At 42.2% G+C, this 21,592-nt stretch overlaps 1 protein-coding gene and 1 long non-coding RNA gene across 3 annotated transcripts in view; one reads left to right on the plus strand and one right to left on the minus strand.

Moving 5' to 3' along the window:
• Nucleotides 1-21,592, minus strand: part of LOC126383960 (major histocompatibility complex class I-related gene protein-like) — a 151,295-nt gene that overhangs the window by 32,114 nt on the left and 97,589 nt on the right. The window lies entirely within an intron of this gene.
• LOC126383981 (uncharacterized) lies at nucleotides 5,251-12,445 on the plus strand. The gene is made up of 21 exons (XR_007569213.1): nucleotides 5,251-5,862; nucleotides 6,009-6,148; nucleotides 6,245-6,446; nucleotides 6,786-6,902; nucleotides 7,024-7,229; nucleotides 7,353-7,500; nucleotides 7,746-8,408; nucleotides 8,621-8,727; nucleotides 9,155-9,311; nucleotides 9,390-9,434; nucleotides 9,553-9,614; nucleotides 9,778-9,861; nucleotides 10,116-10,204; nucleotides 10,282-10,384; nucleotides 10,554-10,666; nucleotides 10,768-10,845; nucleotides 10,976-11,125; nucleotides 11,579-11,639; nucleotides 11,713-11,840; nucleotides 11,939-12,034; nucleotides 12,259-12,445. It is a non-coding gene; the product is annotated as an uncharacterized LOC126383981 (long non-coding RNA).

Below are 21,592 nucleotides of genomic sequence, written 5' to 3' on the forward strand. Positions count from 1 at the left end.
CTGAATGATTTATTTTGCTGGCACAAAACTATTTTTAGTCGCAAATGCGAGTAAAATGCTCGCACGTAGAGCTCTGTGGAAAACAAATACCGACAAGTAAAAAGTCATAAATAATAACTTTCACTGCTCAAAGATACTCACGTCTGGAAAACAAACCACTACAGCAGCATATTGAGTGCCAGGTGGCTAGCGCGCGCCGTTAAGCCATTTTCACACAGAGCGCGCAAAGCGCAGACCTCCGCCGACAAACCCATTCATTGTGTATGTGCTACTGCCAGCGCGCGCCGTTATTGTACGGCGCATGGACACTCACAGAAAAGTGCCGTGAGAATAAAAAAAAAAAGAAAAGAAAGAAAGTCAGATTAAATATTCCTTCCGCAACAATTTTAAGACCTTTGAGTAATGAATTTAAGACCAATTTAAGACATTTCTAATGAATTTAAGACATTTTCAGGCCTTACTTTTAGATACATGAATTTAAGACTTTTTAAGACTTTTCAAGGATCCGCGGGTACCCTGTGTATATTGCACGCGCTATGGTAACGACACAACTAGAGCTAGCATGACGTCAGACGGCTGCTCAAAACATGCAGCACTGTGCTCACTACATCCATGCTTTAACGTCTCTGCAAAGCACAACAGTCTGTATATGCCCCAGAAATATACAGCTGATTTGTTTCAAGGCACTTCCGTTTTTACTTCAAATGCAGCTGATACATTTTTGGAAACAGTCTGTAACAGTTCTTTGTAAAAGAAGCAGACAGACTTTTATTAAATCCTCAGAGTTGGGGAGTAACTAGTTACATGTAACCAGTTATATGTAATTAAATGGTAAAATAAATGTAATTGTAATCAGTCACAGTTACTGAGAAAAATATGTAATTAAATTACAGTTACTTATCAAAATGTCGGTGACTACAAAGTCAGCTTTAACTTTATCAGCAGTTTAAAACATTTGTTAGAAATGTAATCTGAAGTAATCAAATGTCATAAGTTACATACTTTGATTAAGTAATGTATGAACCTTCATGTGAAACTCTTCTGATGAAGAAAATGTGAAAAATAGTTTTAATACATATTGGATTTTTTTACAGAATAATTACTGATCTGTGACCTATTTAATTTTCAGAAGTAACCACCCCGACACTGTAAATAACATTTAAATATTTGTCATGTTTACAAAACACAAATTAATAAACTTGGATTGGATTCGAAGCAGTTTAATGTCATGCTGTGTTTTATACATGTACTTTCAGCATTCAGAATACAAGGAAGAGTTCTTTTTTTCTGGGCTTGAACCACATGAATAATCTTACATGTAAATAAGGTTTTCCACAATAAGACCTGCTGTGAAGTGAACTGTTTAAAGTCAGAAATGAACCAGCTCTAATTAGTCCGATCATGTTGTGACTAATGTTTTCATTTTTCCTCTTTCCATTTAGCTGGACTGCTGAGGCCAAGTCCAGTTCTGCAAATGGTGGCCACTAACTTGAGGTACTGTCCACTGAGCACCACCAACGTGACCTCCTTGTGCAGGTCCCTCCTCACCTTGTACCACAGCCTCATCACAGGCTCAAAGGAGTTCCCCAACATTCCTTACAGAGGGTTCAACAGCTGGACCCAGTTGACCACACCCTTTGCCCCCACCAGCCAGTGGGAGAACGCCACACCTTCTCCCCAGACTGATGGACCCGCAGGTATGATGGTGCCTCCTACAGGCTCGAGGTCCTCTCCTCCCAACATGCTGACGCCAGATCGCTTGAGGAACTCCCTTGACAGAAAACTTTTTTCCATGTACAAAACAACTTGGAACTCTAAACCACTGCTACAGCTGGAGGAACAGTGTCAAAGCCAACAACACTACTGATCCACCAGAGACAGGCAGGTCAACGAGAAAGAGCAGGCTGAAAGAAGAAGCAGGAAAAGACAGAAGCAGGCAAGATAGAGGCAGATGGAGACATCAACCCCACCTGCACTTCTCTCCCAGTTAACAGGACCAGCCAGAGGTGGACAGAGAGAAAACCACGGGAGTGTTGGCTTTGACACATCAGGAAGAGTTAACAAATGGGTAAGTAGTCATTTACAGTCAATCTGAAAATGTTTATGGTGCAGTAGACATTTCTAAATACAACAATATGATGCCATGATGACATGAATTGGTAATATACTAGTGTTACTGTATTGTTAATGTTTCCACCCAGTAAAAACATGTGACAGTAGCTGTGATACAATTCAGTAACAGGCAACATCAAAGATAAAAAACAAAGTAACTGACTGTTATCCTCCCTTATCTGCTTTTAGTCTTTAAGAGAGAGGAGAGGACACGATGCACAATCGTTAAAAATGGTGACTAATCATATACAGTAGTAGGGTCCCAGTATCAACCTCCCAGTGTGTGTTGCCGGCTAGCTCCTCACCCACCTCTGACCCTGGCTCCTCACCCACCACTGACCCTGGCTCCTCACCCACCTCTGACCCTGGCTCCTCACCCACCTCTGACCCTGGCTCCTCACCCACCACTGACCCTGGCTCCTCACCCACCACTGACCCTGGCTCCTCACCCACCACTGACCCTGGCTCCTACGGCAATGTAGCATGTTGTGGACCAGTGGTCTGATGGTTGTGTGTGTTTTTACCTTCAGATGGAGCAACACACCTGGATCCGTGACCTCGTCCCAAACCCAGATGGCCACGGTATCCCACAGCTCAGTCTGCATAGGGTCCCAATTCCAGCAACTCCATGTGGCTATGACCCTGAGCCCAGTGACTTTACCACACCTGAGGCATCTACTGAGTCATTGTGGTCATTAACAGTGAGCCCACTGAAAACACCCACTTCATCTGCTGAGTCATTGCCATTGTGGAGCAGCCCCGTCCCAGTCCTCCTGACCTTTCATGGCTTTGCTCCCTCACCGAGTTCCTCTCCTCCACCCCAAGAACCAGCTGGGGTGGTGAATGCAAGCCTCCCAAAAAGACCTGAGCAAAAGTGTGTGAAGAAGGCAAAGAGCCTGCTCAAGTTACGATATCAGGTTGGCACCCGTTGGCACAAGAGAGCTGCTAAACCTACAGATGAATCTGCAGGGAAGTGCTTCTGTCCGTCAACCTGATTTAGAGTTCAGAGGAGAGGAGAGGAGAGGAGAGGAGGGGAGAGGAGAGGAGAGGAGAGGAGAGGAGGGGAGAGGTTTTAAAATTCCCTTTATTAAAGTATTAAGGAACAATAAAAACACTATTGCATTTGCTTCAGAGTAGTCTCTATATACAGATCTACATTCAGTGAATGTAGAGTCTGTAAACAAACCCCGGAGATCTTGCCTCCAGAAGAAGAGCGGAAGAGCCCTGGTTTCTGGTTGTAGGCTGTTTGTAGTTTGTTTGATATTGACCAATCACATTTGAGCCGGCTGCAGTTGTTGCCAGGTTAAACGGTCTGTGCGGTGAACTAACGAGGCGGAACATAGTTGGCGTCATTGCAAACTCTGCCATCAGCATTTTCCACAAACACAGTTATTTACACAGACTGGTGTATGTAAAAATAATTCACCACATCTACTGGCCATACCTTTTTGTGTTCCAGTAATTTAAAGCTGGCCTTGAATAAGTGTACCTTGGCATGATGAAGCAATGTTATTTAGTCTAATAGTGATGGCTGACTCACTGAAAAGGTCTCAAGTTTTTATCCCAACATATTGTTAGGCACCTCAAGTAATAATAATAATTTTGTAACTGTTACACAGTTACTGAAATTTGATTTTTTTTTCCCTCAATGGACAGGGTTGATTCTTCAGAGTAAGACACTCCTCCCAAGTATGTATTAACATGAGAAAAAAATATATTTGCACTGATACAGTTGCCTCAAAGGCCTGTCATTTATGTCTTTGTATCATGTCTTGTTGGGTCTTTGTTTTGATTTTCAATGACCCTCTGTGTCCTTTAAGTTTCTCCTATGTTCTCGCCTCCGTCTCCCTCTGTCTGTTGTATTGTTGCCTTCATGTTTTCTCATGTGCTCCTCCCCTTCGTTACCACACCTGGCCTCCTCCCTCCTCTCTCTCCTCACCTGTTCCTCATCTGTTCATCAGCGTCTGTGTATTTAGTCTGTGTTTTCCCTTTACTCCTTGTTGGTCATTGTATGTATCTGTCAGGCTCAGATCTTGCCTCATGTTCATGTCCATGTTCATGTTCATGTTCCTGCTCATGCTCCTGCTCCTGCTCCTGCTCCTGTCTGCGTCTTGTCCTCCCAGAGCTCCTTTTGTCTCCAGTCTCTCCTTGGTATGTGTTTTTGGACTTTGAGTTTTGCATTTTGGCATTTTTTGATTTGAACTTTGGTTTTTGGTTGTACTTTGTCTTACTGGTTTTGTTGCTACTTTGTCTTGCTGCTTTCTTTGCTACTTTGTTTTTTGGGTCTTTGGACGTCTTTGGTTTCATGCTCCTTGATTTTTGCATTCAGCTTTGAGTTAATAAAGCTCGCCTTTTGTCTTTCCCTGATCTTGCCTCCTGTCTAACTGCGTTTGGGTCCACCTCCTTTATCCATTTTTCCCCTTTAACCCCGACCTAACAAGGCCCAGCGACTTTGTTTTGTATAAGTCTTAGAGAACACTGCCCACTGAGACTTATTTTATGGTAATCAATGCTATAATGACAAAAATGGAATAGAGATATATGCATGTATATATGATATTTCCAGTCATATCATAGCACCTAACCAAGTATTACAAGCAAGTGTCTGCACAGTGGATTTTATTTATATTGTTTTACTGTACTACAGTATGCCATGACATAACATGCTTAGTATATTAGGAAAAAAACAATGCCACTTACAGCCTGTAATATGTTTCTTCTCCTTTTCTCCAGATTTGTTATCTGTCAAAGGGAAGCCAGCGGAATCTGACAAACAGAACTGTAAATCCTTTCAGTGTCCTGCATGTGATGCATCTTTTTCTAGTGCACCTACATTAAGAAGACACGAGTTGGGCAAACACAACAAAGAAACGGAACCCATCTTCCTTGTGGATGAAGAGAGGGATTTTTGTTACAGCACAGGACAAGTGTGGACCAAGGACCATAATTCATGTGTCCAAGTCCTTTACTAGGCAGGTCCTTGACTGCGAAGTACCAAGCTGCAGGGAGTTTATGGCCATGGCCATGGGAAGAGAATGCATACATTTGGACAGAGTAAAGCATTTCAAGTACCACCAGCCACCTCCTCTGCTGCAGACTACTGTAATTGAAGAGATGTTCGAAAAGGGGCTGATTTCCAGCACTACTAAACAGGAATGCACACACCTAAATGAGAGAGCCACACAGGATGGGACTCCATGTGTATATCCTGTGTTTTTTGATGAACACGGATATTCAGGCAGTAAAGTCAACTTTTCTGTGTACACATCAAAAGTGGACAGTTGGTGTCGTTTGGGCAGAACAAGAGTGACACTGGACACTGGAAGTAGAAAGTGGACATGTCGCTGCAAAGGCACAAAGAGAAGAATGTGTGTCCACATTTATCTCTCTGTGTTGGACCTTCCAGGAAAGACGACACCTCCTACGTGACAGTGACAGGGACGTGGACTTCAGTAGTGACACTAACAACGATCTGTACAGTGAAGATATGGAGCCATGCCATTTTGAAAGTGAAAATCAAATTGGTTCAGAACAGATTAAAAAAAATTGTAGAGTAGTTGTGCAACTGCAAAAGACTGCCTCCCAAACTACCAGCGGAGTTGCAAAATAACGCAGCAAACATCCCACAGAAGTTCTCACCTGAGGAAACCAAGTGCCCGTACTGTCCAGGTCCTACACCACCAGACTTGTCCGAGGAGAAATGTGTCACGAAAAACGCAACAGTTTATGGCATTCTTACTGTTCAAAAAGGTTTGTCTGCTGAAATACTGTTTTTATATTTTTTGAATTGACTAATAGTATACCTTTGGTCTCTGCAGGCACCCCAGTTGATAGAAGTAGGGTTCATATATACAAACAAATCCACTATATCCTGTAACAATTTGTTTCCCTTTTAGGTGTCCATGTCTACATCAAAACGTGCCCTGTCTGCAGAACACCTGTCAGATTTCAGAATTACTTGACAGGCTTCTACAATTACAATAACAAAGTGTTTCTGACCCTTCAGTTATGCTCTTTCATGACAAATTTACTGAGGGTAATATGGTCCTTTTTTTTCATTCAATTAGAAACATAAAATAGCACTGATTTGTACAGTAAGTATAGAACAACTAATTGCCTGATCTTTTAACAGACCCACACAGCTATTGGAAGATTCATCAGTGCTATGGAGCATCAGCTGAATTTGACAATCCACCACAACACCATCCGGAGGGCATTTTTTCACTACTCTGCACTTACTGCTTATGAGTATGATTTCTTTTGCTACAAATGTGGCCACCATCCCCCAGTGCTAATAGCAGATGCCAACTGGAAGCTGTCTTTTGATGTGCCAGGTATGTGAGTACTTAGTAATACACACAGAGGGCTAAAAAATACATAATTTATCTAAGATTTTTTGAGGTTTGTCAATGTATTTTCTACTCATAGCTGTTACTATGGAACTCAGAGAGTGAGAGTATCAATCTGTTTGATGCTCTAAATATCAACAGAGTGGTCTTTATACATATGTATTATTGGGTGAAGGGTTAAACACTATAATGACCTCTTTCTTTAAAAGTAATTGGGCTAAAAATCAGTTTAGACAATTCAGCTCATTTCAAAAGTATTCCTGGAAAATTGTATGACCTTACTTTTACATTTATTTTTAACTACTACTCCTCTTCTATAACTAGTGAGCACACTGAAGAGGCCAGCTATCAAAGAAGTCAAGGATGAAGATCTTTCAGTCAACATCACTGCAAAGTGGGACCGACTGGAAAAAGAAATTATAGCCAGTGGCATCTGTGAAGGTTTGTTATTGTACTACATTTCAAATCGCGACCTAACAGTAAAGAACAAGGAATGTGACATTGAAAAAAATGAAAGTAATGATATTATTAAATTATGAAACATATCTTTCCTTCTGTTAAGAGTTGAAAGCCCACAACCCGTATTCAGCGGAGTTGACACACTCCTCTTTTGTGCCGTGGATGGGACCAGCTACTAGAGTTGGGGATGTGCTACCGAAGACTGAGATCCTGAAAGGTTTCAATAGTAAGGCAACAACAGACCCCAAAACGCAAAAAGATCGACGCTTCAATGAGGATGAGCTTCTTCGGTTGATTGAATCAAAGAAGGTGATTTATATATTGAAATCAGTGGTAATTTATTCCGCTTATTTTCTCTTACACTTCTTTGTGCTGCTGCAGGTAGCGTTCATATTAACCTCTGAAATTCTACTGTGCTTATGCCACCTACAGGCAAGCAAGAGTGAGCTAATTAAAGCTTGCTCTGAGCTGGGTGTTCCCACTGAGGGATCTGAGACTGATTTGATCAACTGACTTGAGGAGATGCTCCTCTACAAGGATGTTTACCCAAAAATGTTCGCTAAGCTGCAGAAAACAGGGGGTAAGGACATAAATATATACTTATTTTTTTACATCCACCTGTGTTACTTTATTTAATGGAAATGTGGTTATCACTAACAGATTTTGATATTGCATCTTTATGTAGTGTCTTTTTGTGTTTTTTCTTTGACTTCACCTGCAAGTATAGTTTAACAGCAACTGAATATGACTGTGACAATGTTTTGCAAATTCAAATACTTGTTGTTCTATTGGTAATATCAGTTATCGTCATCTGTCTCCATCTAGGTGGTGTACTGCACACGGGCTGCTCTCACTCAGTTGTTTATTACTGCTCCCCACTTCTGTGGCAGGAAAGTGCGAGGGACCACGCAGATGGTCTGTTAAGCTTTGCAAAACCACCAACCATTTACATTTCTGACATTGCTGGTCGTGTTGCAAGACACACCAACAACAGGACAAAGCAGAGATTTTTTTAATCCAAATGATGGAAGACTTTGCTCGCCTACAAGTGAAAACATACAGGCAGCACAAGATAAAAGTCTTAAAGTAAATCTTCCTTGGATGAAAAATCTTTTGTACAGGAGGAATAACACGAACCCCCGAAATGATGTAAATCCTAAAGAACATTTGCAAAGGCCACATCCCATCACAGGCTCTGCTGAGCGGTACTCAAACAAAGCCGGAGGAAGTACTCCGCAGCCTCAACCTTGTCCCTGATTTGTGCAGTTTTGTCAATTCCTCAGAGGCAGAACAAAACAGAGAGCTGTCCTTTGACCGGTACTTCCTCTGCCAAATGAAGGAGACACATTTCTTGTTTTGTACAAGGTTGGTCTTCCATTTGCACAACAACAACAACATAAATCAAAAATTCATCAAAAAAATGGGAGACACAAACCAAGGACAATCTTGAAATTGGGCCAGATGGACGGTTGAGGCTTACAAGTACAGGTAATTGTGACAAATTGTCATAAAGCACATACGTGTCATGGTGTGCGTGTCTTTTATCATTTATTTCCTTTTTTTTTTTGTTGTTGTTGTCCTTGTCTTTCCCCTGTCTTCCAGTCAAGTTTCCCCCCCATTTGGGTCCAGACCGCTCCACATCGTGACAATATGAATGTTCATATTAAATTGTGGTAATGTTGTGTTTCTTATGTCTTCAGTGGTGTCTGCCCCAGGAGGAAATGTGGATGTTGAAATGCACGATGAGCAAATTGTGGCCAAAATGAGCTTCTCAATAGGGCAGTTCCTAATCCAGGAAGAGCACAAGGTAATTAAAAAATGTGTTCAAAAATTTTATTTTTGTATGTTAAATTTTCAAATCATATCTTACATGTGTGGACTGCTGGGCATATAGTCCAATCCATTGAGTTGCTGAGCATTTGCCTGTAATCGGCCTGTGACAAATGAAAACCTACAAATTACAAAAAAATGTCGATAAACCCATAAATTCATTCCTTAAAACGAACATAAATTATCTGAAGAACAAGATAATCTATTTTATCAGACTTTAAATATGACTTTATTTAATATTGTAGAGGTGATTCCTGCTAGGATGGGATGTTAACCCTCAACAACCTGATGCTAATGGAACAGGCCTTGTTACTTAGGATTTATACATCAAATGTAATGCATTTGTAATCTTGATGTGTAACAGTGATTTCTGCTTTAATCTTTGCCCCCCTCCCTCAAAAAAGGCAAAACTGCTTGAGCTCTACAAGGCACCAGCAACGGACTATGCCATTGTTCAGGTGGAACGGGCATTAGTTTATGTGGCTGACCTTTTTAAGTATTTGCCCACAATCTCTCCTAGAGGATGACCTCTACACCTCGTATCCATGGCTTACAGATGATGTAAGTAGACATGAATGCATGTGATGTATCATTACACCAAAGTTTTACATAGTGACAGCTTTAGTTGTTCCTTTACAGGCAGTGAATGTGAGAGTTCTCCAGCTGACAAAACCTCTGGAGAATGTAAGTTTTATGGTAATTTGTCTTTGTTATGGATAGTGCATACAGAAACAGTGTGCCACTACCCAAAAGCCATTGCTCTTTTAACAGGTGTTTGCTTTGCAAACATTTCATTTCACAGCTTGGTGGAGGAGCTGGATCAATGGGGAATCAATCAGCTCCCGCCATTTGCATTGCATCCAGGTATGCATGTGTTATTTGCATATTCTTTAGCTTTATCTAAGAGGTAATTTATTATCACTAATTTATTATAACTAATAACTTTATAATTGTGACAGTGTAACAGAAGAAAACATCATTCCTTAGTCTGCAGCTGTAATTTGGTATTAAATATTTTTTATTCAAGGGCTTAAAGCAAGACTCAAAGGTTCTGTTTCCACGAGTCGTTGGCCATCAAACTCCAGAGACTGGCAATAATTTCATTCTGTGGGTGAGTACTGCTGTGAAATTGAGAGGGCTTTTTCTTAAGACTTTTCGGGGACATTGCTGTCGTCGTGTTTTTTTTTTTTTTTTTTTAGAAAGACAGAAGGTGGGAAGGTCCAGGGCCAGATTAAAACCTGACATCACAATTATGCTATGCCCGTAGCCCACTGAGCGACCATGGATAATCATAAAAAGGCTTCAGTCATATTTATTTGCATGTAGTGGACTGCACAATACTTACACTGGCCATTGTGTTGACAGGTATTTGATGGCTCAAAAAAAGAAATCAGGGTCTACGATTCCCTTGAAAAGTACACCTTGATTTCTCCACCTGATATGGACATTCTAAGGTATGTAAACACATTTATTCTAATAAACTGTGACATTATATGAAAAACATAACACTAAATGATACATCTGTTTTTAGCCTTGCATTTCAGAACATATGGAGGCTGAAGGAATGGTCCATTTCATATCCAGACCAGTGGAGACAGAGAGATGGCGTCAACTGTGGTGTCTTCGTCTGCACGGTAAGTACTGTTTTGTAAAAGGAAAAAAAAGATTTATCCTACCCCTTCTTGGTATTGTCAAATTATTAAAGGAATTGCCATTGTTTTAATAGATAGTATACTTGGTTTATTACATAAATTAACTTCATGTTGTACAAACATTGGTTGTTATGTCACTCACTCAAGGCAGCTGAGCTTGATATCAAAGGGACAGACATGATGAATGAACCCTTGAACCAAGTCCAGTTGGGGCATCTCAGGATGTATCATGCAGCCTGCTTGATTGCCGATTCTGTTCCTAAGGTGATGTAAAAACCATAAGACACTAGGCAACTGATAATATTGGCAGGCTATGAAATAAGTTGCATGTAAATCTTTAACAGTTCAAATGTTCTTTTTTGTAGGGGAAGAAAGTGCGTGAGCATGGCAGAGGCAAATCATGCCTGCAATTACTACGACAGCCCTGGAAAAGGGCAGTCAAGGTACAGTAGTATCAGAGTTTAAAACAATGCACCAAGTACCAGATTCACAGCTTTGTACAGTTCAAATGTTGGTAGTGTAGGATCAATGTAGCATCTGGATCTCTGCTGTGATATCTTTTTGAAATTGTAGGCAGTTGTATCCACATGTGCAGGAGGAGGACTGGGTGAAATGCGAGACATGCAATGGCTGGCTGCACAAAGACTGTGCCTGTTATGAGCCCAGTCAGTCAGGCATTTTCACATGTGGTTGTGACCTGCCTGAGCCATACGCCTTCACCAGGTTTGACCAATCTTCACCCTTCTCCTGCTAATTTAATTAATTAAGCACCTGAATATGCATTACAGTAACTGCTGTGGGAATTTAGCTGCATCTTCTATAAAAGCTGAAGCAGGACATCATGGGGTCTTCTGTTTTTTTTTAATTTTTTTTTTTTTATATATATACTGTCAAACGGCAGTACATAAACATTCTGTTCATCTTCCTCTATCACTTAGTACACAACATAAATGCCTCCTCTTGGTCTAAACATCAAACAACATGAAATCATGTGTTTGAATTGAACCTAACCTTGCTTTTAACTGCATGTTTTAACCATCTGAACCATTCAACCGTCATGAAATGTAACTTATAAATTAATAATAATGAACAAAGAATACAACTACCATTCTTTGACAAATGTGACATATTGCACTGTACTTTATTGCTGCTTATTTGTTTTTATGTACTTTGCAGTACTTTGACCTGCCTCAAGAACAAAGGCGTTGAGGGCCTCATTTCCAAAGGAAGAATAAAGGTTTTTGTTGTTTATTCTGGTTAATTATAAACAGTAAAAGTTGAACCAGTGTTTAACAATGTAATTTTTAAAGGAACTGGAAGAAATGCTCGACAGTGGGGAGAGGAAATCCAACAGGATGTTCCTTTGGCAAAACCCTGGGGAAACCGTGCCCTGAAAACAATTCTTAACGGAAAGCCAACATGTTTCAATGAGAAACACGTAAGTAATATTTTTTTTTTAAAGTAATTTTTTTAAAAAGTGGTCATTTTGTCAGAGTGTATGAACGACTGTTTATTTACCCTTACTATGTCCAACAGATGAATGACCTCATTAATCTGATAAAGCCAACGCTGTCATTGGATTACAGCCTCCTCAAAAACATTGATTTTGTCATTGATGTCATGGTGCCAGAGGTAAGTTCCAATTTTAGTTGAACAAAGACATAAAGGTATCCATTACTGTAACAGTTCTACCATTCTAACAGAATTGAGCTTGAGCTTACTGTTACTTGATCACCCATAAATATAATTACATCTGTTAATTTAACATTAATAAAGCTGTTAATGTGTCCTCTTCCTTGTGTTTTTTTTTTTTCCCCCTTGTGTTGTCCTGAACTAAAATGTTTTCTTTTATGCAGACCACAATTGACATCCTGGTGAGACTAGAAGGTTTTTCAAGATTTTATGCCGAGAAAATCCTCGGAACGATCGAGTGATCAGGTGCTGGATCAATCAAGATTCGACTGTTACTTTTGTTACTGTACTGTGGGCTACTTGTGTTGAATTTTTAATTAAACTTTTACATTTTTGTATTTCCATTTGATGTTCCTTTGTGTGATGACCCCTGCTGTTGAGGCAGCAGCCTCCTGATGTGACTTGGGTTTGTGGGAGGAGTTTTGGTGTATCAGGGGCACCTGGGCCCAGTATCCTGAGATTATAAAACCCATGAGTCTCTCTCTCTCTCTCTCTCTCTCTCTCTCTCTCTNCACATCCCATTTATTCATTATTTTCCTTTCACTTTTTGTTAATAAATCTACTTTGTTACACCTCCTTAATTCAGTGTGTCTCCTGTAAATCTACTTTGTTACACCTCCTTAATTCAGTGTGTCTCCTGTCCTGTCATGGCCCAAACAGCCAGGTTGTGACACTTTGTCACTCAACTCTACATTTTTTTTTTCCTCCACTACATTTATTTGACATTAGTTTCTAGATCAAGATTTGATACAAAGGGTAATGTCACAAGCTTTTAAAATGCAACACATTGGTAAAGTTTAAACCAGTCAGGAAGACACAGACCTGCATAATCGATAGTATTACTCATACAACTATGACTAATAATTTAATCATTCTTATTATGACCTCTATTAATAGTGATAACATTGGATAGACAAATGATTATGGCTTCTCACATTTAGGCTATTCTGCTAACACAGTAAGAAAAGGGAAAATTTGTATTAAAAACAAACACTCCACAGATCACTCAACTGGTCCAAACAACAGAACAGATCACAGAGCAGCTGGTCAGGGCCAGTAACTTTAGCGCCCCTAGTGGTAGGGACCACTGGTCCGTGCCAGAGACCAGCTGGTCCTGACCACAGGGATCTTTATAATCACTAATAACAATATTAATCATAATTCTGATCAAGTTCATTTTATAGACAAAATATTATGATCTTTGACATTTATCCAGATAACAGTGCTGCCAAAATGACTTGAAAAGGGAGAAAAGACTAAAGTCACTTCACAGACCACAGGGACCACAGTGCAGCTGGTCAGGACCAGTAACTTTAGCGCCCCTAGTGGTAGGAATCACTGGTCCGTGCCAGAGACCAGCTGGTCCTTAACTTAACATTTTCTGTTAATAAGCACCAGCCGATTTTATTCCTTTTAGTTTACCGCCCTCCTAAGCCCAATGGCACTTTTGTCTCTGAATTCTCTGACCTACTCTCTCTGCTTTTACCTAATTATGACCGGGTCTGCATAATCGGTGACTTCAACATTCATGTTTGTTGTCTTGGTGATTCTCTTGCGGGGGAATTTCTTAATCTTTTAGAATCATTTAATTTTGTTTTACATTCCACAGGGCCCACCCATGAGAAGGGCCATATCTTAGATCTTGTTATTTCATATGGTCTAAAGATCGATAATGTGGAACTTATTAACACCTGTATATCCGATCATTTTGGTATTGTTTTAAAGTTGTACTCCTCTCCTTCGCCTAAAGTCTCACCTGCCCCCACCCGCTCTCGCATCATTAACTCAACAACAGCAGCTAAATTTTCACATGCCTTTTCATTGAATATAAAAAGAGCAACCACGCACATCCAAAAAGTGAAAATGGACTAAAAGGATTAAACTAAACAAACAAAGAAAAGTCCGCACACTTCAGCTCCCTTTTTAGGTCCATTTATTCCATCATCATGGAGTGACGTTTCGGGCAACAGGTGCCCTTCTTCAGACTGCCCTTCACATGCTTTTTCATGCCTCTTTTCCAAACTACCTCTCTCGCATGATACCAACCTCCTGGTGAATTCATTCAATAACCTCTGCCTGAATACAATGGACTCAGTAGCCACAGTCAAAACCAGAACCAAAATCACTTCCTCATTCTCTCCATGGTTTAATGACCATACCCGCTCCTTAAAAAGAGAGGTACGCAAAATAGAGCGTATGGAAGTCCTGCAAACTTCAAGTTCACTATGAGCATTTGAAAAGCCTCATGAATAATTACAATGCTGCAGTTAATCTTTTTTTATTTATTCAGGACAAAAAAAAAATCAAAAAACTTCCCAGCACCATGGGGATTGGGCACAACTTAACTCTATGTGCACATTTACAAAGAAAACAATGGTACAATAGAGGCTCTCATCTCCACCATCAGCACTTTGTAAGTCAAAAGGCTTCTACATTTCAAGACTGTCTGCTTTGATAACATCTTTATCATCACTTTCAAATACTTGGTTGGCATGAAAATGCTCACTGAAATGATCAACCACAAGCTTGTTCACCAGGAAGTGGATAACACTGTCGACAGCAAGTATCGTTTTTATTCTGCAAAACACAGACATTTCATGTTTAATCTCCCTGCAAATGATAAGTCCTGTCTTGTACTCTGTCCCACTGATAGTTACCAGGTTAGTAGAGTAGATGTTTTGCGGTACAGACTCAACATGCAGGGCTTGGGCAAACACAGGACATATTGTCCTGACTGTCCACATTAAATGATTTCAAGGGTTCATACTCGCAGCAAAATCCAGTTTTGGTTTCCTTCTGACACAATGTCACCAAAAAGCAAAGGAATGTTTCTTAAGACAAAGAGTCTGAATGGAATTGAGTCCTACATTATTGCCACTACTGTCCAAGTTAATCCTTGTAGGATGATTTTTGCGCTCCGTGTACCCATAGTCAAAGGCATCAATTCCAGACAACAGATCAGGTTTCGACAAAACATTTTCTGACAGATACTACAACAGTAACTTTAGCTCATACTGAGCCACCCCTTCAAGAATGTCATGCATAATGTCCAAAGTAAAATTGTAGCAAACATGAAAGAACTGTAGGCTGTTAAGAGTGGGGTTCTTTTTTAAACCAAACACAGATACCTTCTGTGGGTCTGAGTGCAACTCACTACAGTGCATTTCAAATAGCTCTTTTCCACGCAAGATTCTCTTGGGGTCATCCTCACTGTGAACATTCTGAGCATCATCTCTTTCAATCAAATACAAACAGACAGAGATAACGTCCATTAACAGACTCTGTAAAACCCAGAATTGCGTGCATCCCCAAGTTGTCCCCAGTTATCTGACAAATAGTGCCACAGACTTTTTCAGTGGAGAAAGGTAAATCAAGGACATGACTCGCCAGTGTTTTGATGTCATTAATCAGTGGCTGTAGAATAGGATCAAAGCCATATTTTCACACCTTCAGTGTGACACAGTGCAACCAAATGAATATTCATCAAAGCAGAGTTAAACTTTGGTGGCAAATTTCTGAGGACAAAATAGAGAGCACCTATTTTGTGAACACCGTGTTTTGAACCCAGTGGGTTAGCAGTTTCAAAGTCATCATAGCACAACTGAATATGTAAAGAAGTCTATTGTTTAGAGAACAATGGATGTGTCTTAGAGTTAGTTCCATCACAAAAGTCTTCTTATCTGTCAGCTCTTGATATACAAGGTTGCCCAAACAGTTTACATATAACAGAATTGCGACCCATGAATTCTATGATTTCCAAAATTGGAATGTAAACAAAAGTGTCGTTCACTGGGACTTGATCATAAGTACCTGTTTGTCTTTTTCGTCTCATATCAAATCAAACTCAAACTCAACATTTTTTCTTGTGGTTCCACAGCCCTCCATTTCTGGATGAAATATTTCATTCTTTTAGTTTCAGTATTACAGCTAACAAATGGGTTTTCAAAATTCTTTTTTTTTTTTAAAAATTTGTCTTCTTCTTTTTTCTCTCCTATTTATTTATTTATTTATTATTATTTATCTCTCTTTTGTTTCGGGCTTATTTGTTTACCATGTACTTTGCAATGTAACTGACAGCACTTGGAAATCAGCTCTACAGCACTTTAACTTCTATTGTTCTCCATTATTCCAGCACTTTAACCCCCACTGTCCTTACATCTTCTACTGTTATCCATCACAATTGATCACAACTACAACAAGAACTATGTACTGGACTCTGCATTGCTACAGGCTCACACTCTATCCACACATCCCATACAGCCCCTTCTCCCCCGCCTGCTTGTTACTTGGTTGCATCCAGAAACAAGGTGTAAAGCTTACACATACTCTGGAGGCACTGGAGGCAACAGGATTTGTGCAATGTTACTGTTATGTGTCGCTGGGCGACTTTATACTGTGACGATAAGATTGTTATGTGTTTTAATGTATTTTATATTGTAATTGCATATTTTATGCATACTGTATTGATTTTTTATTATTTTTTAGGAACTATGCTGACAAACCTGGCAGGGGGACTACCAATGTAAATCAGCCCTTGGCTGCAATTAGGTGCATCTACATTTTCTTTTTTTTCTTTAAAAGGAATGTTCATTGATGTACACTGTCCCTTCTTAAACAAATAAATTATTTGAAATTATTTGAAATTTGAATGTAGCTCTTACAGGATCATCTTTAGGCACAGCAGACAGTATTTCATGCCTAACATGGGAGTGCAGTCCAGTAGCAAGTTCTTCTAGATCACTAACAATTGATGAAACAGCACTATTTGCCATTCCACTTCCTTGGAGTTTAGCAATAATTGAATTGCAAATATTTTTTGTATTTTCTTTGCGTCTTTGGCCTGACCCATTGTCCTCAAAACACCCAGCCTCTGGACTCTGCATGACACTTGTTCCAACAACTTGGAGACTGTGACAACTAGCTTGAAATGACACTGAGTTTGCTGCATCACCACTTTGACAAGAATCCTTCTCATGAGCACTAATTAAATGTTTTTTGAAACTTGAATATGCTGACAACTGAAGCCTGCAACGATCTTGTGAACAAACCAACTTAGTTCATCAAAAGCACCCAACGAGCTGGTAGCTTGGCAGGGGATGAGCTGTTTGTCCACAATGATGTAGAAAGTGTAAATCCTGTTCTGGGTTTGGCCAGCAGCAAGGATATATGGGTGTTCATCAATGCTGCAGCATGACTAAAAACAGAATAATGACAGTAATAACATGAACATCTTAAACTAGCAAGTTTTCAACTGCTCGCTGCATACTTGGGTCTGTAGAACACCAGAAAAGTTGAGTTGCTAAACAGGCCACTGCAAACTGTGTGTCAGGGTCAGTGGTGGGTGATGAACCAGTTTCAGTATTTTTGAAGTGGGGTTGTATGAGGTACAAATGGCACAAATGGGCCATTTGTACCTCATACAACCCCACTTCAAAAATACTGAACTATCCCTTCAAATCCAGCTGCTACCTAACGCTGATCATGGGCGCCTCACATCAGTTATAGCCTACTGATTTCTATTACACAGGATGAGATGGACTCTGCACTAAACTAGCTTGGTTAAAATAGCTATCTAATCAGTCTAGTGCTAATGTTGTATGACTGCAGTATGTGTTTTCTTTCTGCACTGACAGAGAGAGAGAGAGACAGAGACAGAGAGAGAGAGAGAGAGAGAGAGAGAGAGAGAGAGAGAGAGAGAGAGACACACACAGAGAGACAGAGAGAGAGAGAAAGACATGAAAAGACTTCACCAAACCAAGCTCAGCTTTGGGAAGCAAACTGTAAAAACAAATAGAGGTGATGATGGTGGGACACTGCCCATTCTTCTCTTAACATTATGTGAAAAGCACAGTGACATGATAAATTTTATGTTTATAGATAAATAAATATACAGGTAGGTAAGTGTGTGCGTGTATATGAGAGGTGAGGTACCTGATGTTAGCTAAAGAGACACTACATTAATTAGATCCTGGCAAGTTTAAAAATAATGTGAATAGATAGATAGATAGATAGATGGATGGATGGATGGATGTGTGTTTATAGCTTATGTTTATGTTCTGTTAATCTGTCAACAGGAGACCAACATGGAGAAGAGACAGGAGGAGAGGTGACAGGGGGATACTGTCATAAGAATTTGTTTGTAATGACCTTTAAAGCAAATAGAGACCGGAGCCAAAATATCAAAGTTTAACAGAATTTATTATCTTGTACAAGAGGAGCGTTTCACAGTGCAACACACAAGATGAGGTTACAGAAAAAAGGCTCCCTGAGGAGCATCTACTGCAAGCTTTTATACAGTACAACTGGGCGTTGGAGTTCGGGTGTTTCAATAACAATGGTTTTCAGTTGGTGTGAGGTCTTGTCACACTGTCCTCCAGATGACACTGTCGCCGACCTGTCTCCGACCCTCTGTTTCTCTCATTTCCTCTTACAGATATAATGACCGACTTCCCTTATCCTTAACCGCCTGCTGATGTTGAAGTTGCAATAGAATGAAACAGGAACCTCCAGACTTACACAACACAATGGTGACAGGGGAAGACCAGCAACCTGAACAAGAGACAGGAGGAGGAGAGGTAACAGAAGGAGACCAGCAACCTGGACAAGAGACGTGAGGAGGAGATGTGACAGGGGGACACCAGCAACAAGGACAAGACACAGGAGGAGGAGAGGTGACAGGGCAAGACCAGCAACCTGGACAAGAGACAGGAGGAGATGTGACAGAGGGACACCAGTAACCTGGACAAGACACAGGAGGAGAGGTGACAGGGCGATACCACAACATGGACAAGAGACAGGAGGAGGAGAGGTGACAGGGGGAGACCAGCAACATGAACAAGAGACAGAAGGGGGAGATGAAACAGGGCAAGACCAGCAACCTGGACAAGAGACAGGGGGAGATGTGAGAGGGGGAGACCAGCAACAAGGACAAGACACAAGAGGAGAGGTGATAGGGCGAGACCACAACATGGATAAGAGACAGGGGGAGGAGGAGAGGTGGCAGGGGGAGAACAGCAACAAGGACAAGAGACAGAAGGAGGAGATGTGACAGGGCGAGACCAGCAGCATGGACAAGAGACAGGAGGAGATGTGACAGGGGGAGACCAACAACCTGGACAAGAGACAGAAGGAGGAGAGGTGACAGGGGGAGACCAGCAACATGAACAAGAGACAGGAGGAGACCAGCAACATGAACAAGAGACAGGAGGAGGAGAGGTGACAGGGGGAGACCAGTAACATAGACACGAGACAGGAGGAAGAGGAGAGGTGACGGGGGGAGACCAGCAACAAGGACAAGACACAGAAGGAGTAGATGTGACAGGGGGAGAGCAGCAACAAGGACAAGAGAGGAAAGGAGGAGATGTGACAGGGCGAGACCAGCAACCTGGACAAGAGACATGAGGAGGAGAGGTGACAGGGGGAGACCAGCAACATGAACAAGAGACAGGAGGACAAGAGGTGACAGGGGGAGACCAGCAGCATGGACAAGAGACAGGAGGAGTAGAGGTGACAGGGGGTGACAAGCAACATGAAGAAGAGACAGGAGGAGGAGAGGTGACGGGGGAGACAAGCAACATGAAGAGGAGACAGGAGGAGATNGGGTAGACGAGCAACATGGACAAGTGACAGGAGGAGGAGAGGTGACGGGGGGGACCAGCAACATGAAGAAGAGACAGGAGGAGGAGAGGTGATAGGGGGAGACAAGCAACCTGGACAAGAGACAGGAGGAGGAGAGGTGACAGGTGGAGACCACAACATGGACAAGAGACAGGAGGAGGAGAGGTGACAGGAGGAGACAAGCAACATGCACAAGAGACAGGAGGAGGAGAGGTGACAGGGGGAGACCAGCAACATGAACAAGAGACAGGGGGAGGAGAGGTGACAGGGGGAGACCAGCAACAAGGACAAGAGACAAAAGTAGGAGATGTGATAGGGCGAGACCAGCAACCTAGACAAGAGACAGGAGGAGATGTGACAGGGGGAGACCAGTAACCTGGACAAGAGACAGGAGGAGGACAGGTGACAGGGGGAGACCAGCAACATGAACAAGAGACAGGAGGAGAAGAGGTGACAGAAGGAGACCAGCAACAAAGACAAGGCACAGGAGGAGGAGAATTGACAGGGGGAGACCAGCAACAAGGACAAGACACAGGAGGAGGAGAGGTGACAGGGGGAGACCAGCAACAAGGATAAGACACAGGAGGAGGAAAGGTGACAGGGGGAGACCACAACATTGACAAGAGACAGGCGGAGAGGTGGCAGGGCGAGACCACAACCTGGACAAGAGACAGGAGGAGGAGAGGTGACAGGGGGAGACCAGCAAGATGGACAAGAGACAGGAGGAGTAGAGGTGACAGGGGGAGACCATAACATTGACAAGAGACAGGACAAGGAGAGGTGACGGGGGGGACCAGCAACATAGACAAGAGACAGGAGGAGGAGAGGTGACAGGGGGAGACAAGCAACATGAAGAAGAGACAGGAGGAGAGGTGGCAGGGGGAGACCAGCAACCTGGACAAGAGACAGCAGGAGGGTAGGTGATAGGGGGTGACCACAACATGGACAAAAGACAGGCGGAGAGGTGGCAGGGGGAGACCAGCAACCTGGACAAGAGACAGGAGGAGGAGAGGTGACATGTCGAGACCACAACATGGACAAGAGACAGGAGGAGGAGAGGTGGCAGGCGGAGACCAACAACCTGGACAAGAGACAGGAGGAGGAGAGGTGACAGGGGGAGAACAGCAACATAGACACGAGATAGGAGGAAGAGAGGTGACAGGGGGGACCAGCAACCTGGACAAGAGACAGGAGGAGGAGAGGTGACAGGGGGAGACCAGCAGCAACAACGACAAAAGACAGAAGGAGTAGATGTGACAGGGCGAATTCAGTAACCTGGACAAGAGACAGGAGGAGATATGACAGGGGGAGACCAGCAACCTGGACAAGAGACAGGAGGAGAGGTGGCAAGGGGAGACCAGCAACCTGGACAAGAGACAGGAGGAGGAGAGGTGGCAGGGGAGACTAGCAACATCAACAAGAGACAAGAGGAGGAGAGGTGACAGGAGGAGACCAGCAATATGGACAAGAGACAGAAGGAGGAGAGGTGACAGGGGGAGACCAGCAACATGAACAAGAGACAGGAGGAGAAGAGGTGTCAGGGGGAGACTAGCAACATGGACAAAAGACAGGAGGAGGAGAGGTGATGGGGGGACCAGCAACATGAAGAAGAGACAGGAGGAGGAGAGGTGACAGGGGGAGACAAGCAACATGAAGAAGAGATAGGAGGAGGTGTGACAGGGCGAGACCACAACATGGACAAGATACAGGAGGAGAGGTGGCAGGGGAGACCAGCAACCTGGACAAAGGAGAGGAGGAGGAGAGGTGACAGGTGGAGACCAGCAACATGAACAAGAGGCAGGAGGAGGAGAGGTGACAGGGGGAGACAAGCAACATGAAGAAGAGACAGGAGGAGAGGTGACAGGGCGAGACCACAACATG

Source organism: Epinephelus moara, chromosome 22 (genome assembly GCF_006386435.1).
Source record: "Epinephelus moara isolate mb chromosome 22, YSFRI_EMoa_1.0, whole genome shotgun sequence".
NCBI classification, from domain to species: Eukaryota; Metazoa; Chordata; class Actinopteri; order Perciformes; family Serranidae; genus Epinephelus; species Epinephelus moara.